The sequence below is a fragment of the Bison bison genome, unplaced genomic scaffold (assembly GCF_000754665.1).
Source record: "Bison bison bison isolate TAMUID 2011002044 unplaced genomic scaffold, Bison_UMD1.0 scf7180017864123, whole genome shotgun sequence".
In the NCBI taxonomy this organism is placed as follows: domain Eukaryota; kingdom Metazoa; phylum Chordata; class Mammalia; order Artiodactyla; family Bovidae; genus Bison; species Bison bison.
This window is the reverse complement of record NW_011494695.1, coordinates 580,375-589,240: the sequence shown is the minus strand read 5'-3', so window position 1 is coordinate 589,240 and position 8,866 is coordinate 580,375.

Below are 8,866 nucleotides of genomic sequence, written 5' to 3'. Positions count from 1 at the left end.
TTTTTCTCTAAAAATATATCCAAACTTCCCTGGTGGTCCAGTGGTTAAGAGTCCACCTTCCAATGCAGGGGACACGGGTTCGATCCCTAGTCTGGGAAGATTCCACATGCTCAGTTGCCATAGTTACTGAAGTCTCTGTACCCTGGAGCCTGTTCTCTGCAACAGGAAAGTCACCGGAATAAGCCAACACACAGCAATAGAGAGTAGTCCTCCCCTCCCGCCTGTAGCAACTAGACAAAGCCCACACACAGCAACAAAGACCCGGTGTAGCCAAAAATACATAAGTAAATAAATAAATATTTAGAATATATCCAAACTGCCCTAATTATGATCTTCTGTGTTTCCAAAACTTTTAAGTCACAATTATCTGAATAAGCCCCTAGTTCCATCCCTTATCTGAATACTCTTTTTCATTATGTATGAATTTTTAAATACTCAAATGGTAATCTTACTTCCAAAGTCTTGGCAAAACCATCACTCTCAGGTCCATGTAGCCCTGATAGCATATTAAGGTACAGAATTATCAGGGATTTTTGGCAACTCTAGCTAGATTATATGCATTTCTTTATCAATTCAATTTCATTAAATTTCTTTCAGTGATTTCTGCTCTGTTGATGGCTTTCTTCCTGTTTCCCAGGACTGAGATGGAATTAATCTCAAAATTAAGACTCATATAAATATTCTAATTCCATTTCTAGATTTTGAGAGTTGGGGAGGAAAGGTATATGTGTATGATCTGTTTGATCTGCCAGTTTAATCCAATCTGCAACTTCATTTATTATGATTATATAATATCCCAGTGTTTTGAGGCAACAATAACCATTTCATATTTTTCTATACTAAAATTAATGTGTGATCAACACCCTTATATATAAAAATGTTTGTGTGTGATTCTGTTTCTAAAGAAAGCTGTTTAATGTCTGTTGAACAAAAGTAAAATGAGTTGGTGGTCTCTGGGTTTTCATAAATATATATTATCAAAAGGTTGAAGACCTGAATATTCAAAGCAATCATGAGAAAAAAGAACAAAGCTGAAAGTATCAGGTTCCTTGACTTCAGACTATATTATAAAGCTATAGTCATTAAAAGAATATGATACCGGCACAAAAAGAGGCACACAGATCAATGGAACAAAATAGAGAGCCCAGAAATAAACCCATGCACATATGGTCAATTAATCTATGACAAAGGAGGCAAGAATATACAATGGGGGAAAACCAGTCTCTTCAATAAATGGTGCTGGGAACACTGGACAGTTATATGTAAAAGAATAAAATTAGAACATTTTCTCACATTGTATACAAAAATAAACTTGAAGTGGATCAAACACCTAAATGTAAGTCTGGAAACCATAAAACTCCCAGAAGGAAACAAGCAGAACACTCTTTGATGTAATTCATGGCAATAGTTTTTTGGATCAGTCTCCTCAGACAAAATAAACAAATGGGACCTAATTAAACAAAAGCTTTTGCACAACAAAGGAAAACATCGACAAAACAAAAAGACAACTTACGGAATGGAAAAAAAATATTTGCAGATAATATATCTGATAAGAAGCTAATATCCAAAGTATACAAGCAGCTCAAACAACTCAATATTTTTTTAAAAAGACCAAAAATCTGATTTAGAAATGGGCAGAAGACCTGAATAGACATTTTTCCAAGGAAGACACACAGAAAGCCAACTGGCACACGAAAAGATATTCATCACTAATTATTCAGTTCAGTTCAGTCGCTCAGTCGTGTCCGACTCTTTGCAACCCCATGAACTGCAGCACGCCAGAACTCCCTGTCCATCACCAGCTCCCGGAGTTTACCCAAACTCATGTCCATCAAGTCGGTGATGCCATCCAGCCATCTCATCCTCTGTCGTCTCCTTCTCCTCCTGGCCCCAATCCCTCCCAGCATCAGGGTCTTTTCCAATGAGTCAACTCTTCTCATGAGGTGGCCAAAGTACTGGAGTTTCAGCTTCAGCATCAGCGCTTCAAATGAACACCCAGGACTGATCTCCTTCAGAATGGACTGGTTGGATCTCCTTGCAGTCCAATGGACTCTCAAGAGTCTTCTCCAACACCACAGTTCGAAAGCATCCGTTCTTCGGCACTCAGCTTTCTTCACACGAGAAATGCAAATCAAAACCACAATGAGGTATCACCTCACACCTGTTGGAATAGCTATCATCAAAAAGACCACAAATAATAAATGTTGATGAGGATGTGGAGGAAGGAGAACCCTACTACACTGTTGGTAGGAATGTAAACTGGTGCAGCCATTATGGAAAACAATATGGAACTTTGTCAAGAAACTAAAAATATTAATAGAACTACCATATTATACAGCAATTCTATGTCTTGCCATATATTGAAAGAAAAAAAACACTAATTCAAAAAGATATATGCACCCTTATGTTCATGGCAGCACTACTTACAACAGCCAAGATGTGGAAGCAACCTAAGTGAGCATCAACAGATGAATCTATAAAGCAGATGTGGTACATATATATCATATAATGGAATATTACTCAGCCATAAAAAAGAATGAAATTCTGCCATTTGCAACAACATGGATGGACCTGGAGGGTATTATGCTTAGTGAAATAAGACAGGCAAAAGAAGGACAAACACTGTATGTTGTCACTTATATGTGGAATCTGAAAAATAAAACAAATGAATAAATATAACAAAACAGAAACACATCCATGGATATAGAGAACAAATTAGTAGCTGCTTTTGGGAAGAGGAACGGGGGGAGTCGTAAGATAGGGGTAAGGGATTAAGAGGTACAAACTAGTATATATAAAATAAATAAGTTACAAAGATATATTGTACAGAACAGGGAATACGGCCAGCATTTTATAACGTCAAATGGAGTATAATCTATAAAAACATTGAACCACTATATTGTACACCTGAAATCAATATAGTATTGTAAACCAACTATATACTTCAATAAAAAAATTTTTTAAGGTTGGACATGTCAATGTACTATGTTAATCTAAGGGCAAGAAAATGAGAAAATCAGATGAACCTTCAGTTTAGGGATCAAACCACATAAGAATTCTCTACTCCCAACTCCAATTCTCAACAGTCCATTTTTCTCATCGTTTATTCCCTTAACAAGGATGCTCTACCGAATCAAAGGAAAGACAACACGGAGAAAGATCTAAGCTAGTGAATAAGCTCAGGCCCGGAGAGCAAATGGATGTTTGGCTGGAACCGCTCAGATCCCTAAAACGTTTTCGTCTTTGGAACCGTTAATCTAACACTGTCACTTGCGCTAGCTTTATTTTTTAACTTACAAAAAGATTCGTGAAAATTCTAGGCTCCTTTCTACTTTGTCCTGCACAACCTAATGAACCCTAATGAGCTGCAAGCATTTTTAAAACTCTGTTAATTCAGCACTGGAAAACAACTGAAGATACTTTACATCTCTGGAGGCCCTGAGTGAAATAAGAGAAGTTAGAGTTGTAAAGGTAGGCTTTAGTAAAACTCAGAGTTACCTGCTAGGAGCTAGAGAAGATGGGAGGAGGTACAGAGGAGGCCTGAACACCACCAGATATGTAGGAGGTTCTCAATATGACATTTGTTAAATAAATGAGTCAGAATTACAGCCAAGAAGGAAAAAATATCAAATCTCTAACTAGGTGCATCAAAACAACCATTTTTAAATCAAAAAGGGGGGAAATAGTACATTTATTATTGTCTAGGTTGGCGATGGCACCCTGCTCCAGTACTCTTGCCTGGAGAATCCCATGGATGGAGGAGCCTGGTGGGCTGCAGTCCATGGGGTCGATAGAGTCAGACACGACTGAGCGACTTCACTTTCACTTTTCACTTTCGTGCATTGGAGAAGGAAATGGCAACCCACTCCAGTGTTCTTGCCTGGAGAATCCCAGGAACGGGGGAGCCTGGTGGGCTGCCGTCTATGGGGTCGCACAGAGTCGGACACGACTGAAGTGACTTAGCAGCAGCAGCAGGTTAAAAACAGGGTTGTAAGACATCTCAAAAGTGATTAACATAAATTTGGGAGGAACCATAAGATTTCACTCCAATCCAACATGAAAATCCACTTACTGTCTTTCAATTTTCCTCTCTTCTCAATTCATCCATATCCTTTTCTCTCCTGTGAGGAAGTGCCAGAATGAGGAAGGGGACAGGACAATCTTTCAAATCTTTGTATATCATTCTTTCAACTACCATTTATTGAGTGCTTAATATATGAGAGAGACCATTCTCTCATTAAAACAAAAACTTTTTCTTATTATAATATAACAGCAGAAATTTTGACAATTCATAAAAATATAAAGAAAATAGTAACAATTATGTAATGCTCCAGCTCAGTGCTCTTGCCAATGCAGAAGATACAGGAGACGTGGGTTTGATCTCTGGGTTGGGAAGAGCCCCTGGAGGAGGAAATAGCAACCCACTCCAGTATTCTTGCCTGGAAAACCCCATGGACAGAGGAGCCTGGTGGGTTACAGTCCCTGGGGGTCTCAAAGGGTCAGACGTGACTTAGCGACTAAACACAGGGCTTCACTCCACCACCTAGAAATAATCACAGCTAATATTTTGAGAGTATTTACTTTTGGTCTTTTTTTTATATTCTAGCTTTTTTTTTTTTTTTCAGTAATTAGGGGCCTACTAAATATAAATTTTTTTCAAGTTACTTTAATGGAATTTTTTATTCTTAGCTTTTTTAATTAACATTATATTGATCCCATTGTCATGGGTCATTAAAAATATAAAAAATATAATTTTGTTCATACATAATACTCCCTCAACTGACTGTGCATATTCCCTCCAATGAATGTACCATATTGTATATAACCTTTCCTCTGTTATTGGCTATTTCAGTGTTTTCCAGTGTTTTACTACTAGGGCATTGTAAATTATTTTTTTGCACATAAATATTTTTGTGCTACTGTTTATTTTTATGGGAAAGTTTGCTAGAATCATACTGCCTGAGTCAACTGGATTATGATAAACCCAATAGCTCACCATCATCCAATAGAGTTTGGTAATGGTGAAACATTTATATCTGCACTGTCCAGTATGGTGGCCAATCACCACATTTAACTGCTCAGCACTTGAAATGTGGATAGTACATCTGAGAAATTGATTTTTTTATTTTATTGCATTTTAATTAATTTAAATGCAAATAGCCTCTTGTGTTAATCGCTATGGTATTGGACAGTGCAGCAACAGCAGTTCCAAGGTCTTAATTTGTTTGACTCTTGGAGACTTCCACAGAATGGCTCTCATTCTGTTTCCATAGCACTGAATTCAGGAAATTACTGTGTGGGTCTGGAGAGTCTGAAAATGCTAATGAGGATTTTGTTTATGCCTCATGACCTGGGCCTGTTGTCATATCAGGTGTGCTCAGCAGACAGGAGGCCAGGCTATGAGTAGGCTTGGATCTGCCTCATGAAAATAAGCCTTATGAATACATGGTGAACCTAGAGAGAAACGCTTTGTTTCTAAAAGGGTTAGATGTGACCTTCTCTTACTCAGACATTACCATCCCTAACTGTGCACCAGTTGGTGAAGCAGTGGGGACATCCATCTACATCTTGAGATGAGTAAATGATGATTAATTTACTCATATGGTGCCTGAGCCTGGTCTTTCCACCATTATACACTTACTTCTGACATGTTTCAGTAGAATAGTCATGCAAAGGGATGCACTTCTTTGAAGTTCTTTAGATACCTGAGCAGACTTCATCCATGAAAAAGTTAGTACTAATACATTCCCACCATTAACATATGTGAGTATCCGTCTCAGCAGCACCCTGCCCCGAGTATTGGTATTATTTTGTATATTTACAACTTGAATGGATTTTTTTAAATTACATAGCATTGTCATTTAAATTTGGAAATATTTTACCTCTACAAGCAAAGTGCTAAAGAGAGCTCCCTTAAAAACTTTTCTCTCTTGACCCTACACCCCACCTCTGGCTATCATTTCATTTCTCTGTTCCTTTTTTTTTTTTAATTTTTTTAAAAATTTTATTTTATTTTTAAACTTTACAATATTGTATTAGTTTTGCCAAATATCAAAATGGATCCGCCACAGGTATACATGTGTTCCCCATCCTGAACCCTCCTCCCTCCTCCCTCCCCATACCATCGCTCTGGGTTGTCCCAGCGCACCAGCCCCAAGCATCCAGTATCGTGCATCAAACTTGGACTGGCAACTCGTTTCATACATGATATTATACATGTTTCAATGCCATTCTCCCAAATCTTCCCACCCTCTCCCTCTCCAACAGACTTAACAACAAAATCCTTTGAGTTTTCTCTGCTCTCTGCCCCCAGTTCCTCTGCTGCTTTTCCCTCTTGGACCCATTTCAGTCAATATTTCACCCCTGGCCACTCTACCAGAACTATTCCTATAAAGGTGACCCATGACCTCCACGTTGCTAAGCCCAGTGTTCACTTTTTAGTCCTTTTCATATTTGTCAACAGAATCGATGCAATCACTATGCCCTCCCTGAACTGCTTTCTTCTTTTAGTTCCTTGGACCTCTGCTCATTGGCTCACCTCGCTGGCCACGCCTTCACAATTTCTTTTGCTGGTTCCTCTTCATCTCCCCAGCCTCAAAATATTGATGTTCCTTTGTACTTAGTACTGGAACTTCTCTAGCCTACTGATGTCTGCTCCCTAAGTTCTCATGAGATCTCTGCCTAAGATCTCATTAGTCCCAGGGATTAAAATGGTAATCATATCCCAACAGCTCCCAAAATTGTATCTCCAGCCCAGATTTCTCCCCAAACTCCAGACTTGTACATCAACTCTATCACCAACTTCACTTTGATATAGCAAATAAACATGTCCAAAACCAGGTTCCTGGTTTGCCCCTCAATTTTCAAATCTTAGAATCATCCTTGATTATATAATTTCCCTCACATCCCAAATATATCAGCAAATACTGTCAGCTTTACATTAGAATACATCAGAATCTAACCACTTCTAGCCACATTCATAAACCAATATCATCTCTCACCTGGATAATTACAATAGTTTCCTAAGGGGCCTCTATGCTTCTGCCTTCAACCCACCTTGTTTATTTTCTATACAACAGCTAGACAGAGCCTTTAAACTATGAGTTGGGACTTCGCCCTCCTTTCCAGAGCCTCCAGGTCTGTCTCTAACATGTAAGAGGCCCCATGCAAGAATAAAAGGAGCAAGGCTGCAGCTGATCCATGACAGACAAGCAGGATGAGTGTACAGCCTTTGAGCTCTGAAAGTCTTGTTGCCACAGCATAATCTATACACACATCTTGCTCTGTGAATGTGAGTGACCACATCTCACTGACTTGTATCCCCAGCACCTAGCACAGTGTCACACACATCATAAATACTCAAGTCGTATTGAAGAATTGATGCTTTTGAACTGTGGTGCTGGAGAAGATTCTTGAGAGTCCCTTGGACTGCAAGATCAAACCAGTCAATTCTAAAGGAAATCAACCCTGAATATTCATTGGAAGGACTGGTGCTGAAGCTGAAGCTCCAATATTTTGTCCACCTGATGCAAACAGCCAACTCATTGGAAAAGACCCTGATGCTGAGAAAGACTGAAGGCAGAAGGAGAAGAGGGTGACAGAGGATAAAATGGTTGCATGGCAACACCAATTCAATGGACATGAACTTGGGCAAACTCTGGGAGACGGTGAGGGACAGGGAAACCTGGTGTGCTGCAGTCCATGGGGTCACAAAGAGTTGGACATGACTTGGCAACTGAGCAACAATAACAACAGTATTGAATAATTGCAACCCTTCTGCATTTCATCTGTCTGATTAAATGTGTTAGAGTAGATATTCTATTTTTTTCACTTCCAGAAATAAGGGTACTTTATAAAGGTATATAACAACAAAAAAATAACAAACATTTTTTATCACAATGAAAATAACTACATATATTATATGACTGGTTTTACCCAAATAGTATGTAAAATCTAAAAATTTTAACTGATTCTGTGGCAGTCTGCTACTTATTAATATATAAATACATCCATGACATGAAACAAAAATATTTAAGAAAGTAACTGAGTTGTAGATATTCTATAAGATATCTTCAAATCCTAGCCTCCCGTGATTTCAATAATCTCAGAAATAAAAGGTTCTGCATTTCCTTCTCAAACACCCACATGTTAAAACCTCATTAAAACCTGAATTTGCTTTTTCTTCTGATGAAAAGCTTTTGTACATAGCTGTATATGCTTACAGCATTGCAAGAACTGCTTAGGGTTTTAAAATCCTAGTGCGATCAGCCTGTACAGGCAAGAAATTAAATACTGAGAATGCCTTTTCTGTCCCTGAATATTGTCACCCTGAGTGATGTCTCCCACCTCCACCCACTTTTGCTGCTGACTTGGGCAAGTATACCTGCTGTTCAAAGACCATCTGAAATTACCTCTAAGAAGGAACTGCTTTGAGAGAATGAGGCTTATAATTAGACAGTAATTGAAGTCTCCTGCAGCTTTATGCATGGGTCTTATCTAATGCCTAAGTAGGTGAACTGCATGACTTGAGTCAAATGGAATTGGATGCTTGTCCAAGTTAGAGGAGGTCTCTGCTCAGCGATGTTGCTTCTTTAGGCTCAGCTAGGTTTCCAGCACTACTGTCAGAGCACCTGCACACCACTAACGACTCTTCACCCCTGCAGAGTGACTGTCAGAGAATCACGGAAGAGTAGAGCCGAAAGGGTCCTCAGCTAGCTCCATGCAAAGCCCTTGTTTCACAGGAAATTGAAACCCAGTGAGGTAAAGTGATTTGCCTCAGGTCACAGGTAGAAGAGGAGCTAGATCAGGGAACTTAGGAGGTAAGACAATGATGATTTGCTTGATTTACTTGATGTACATTGTTAGA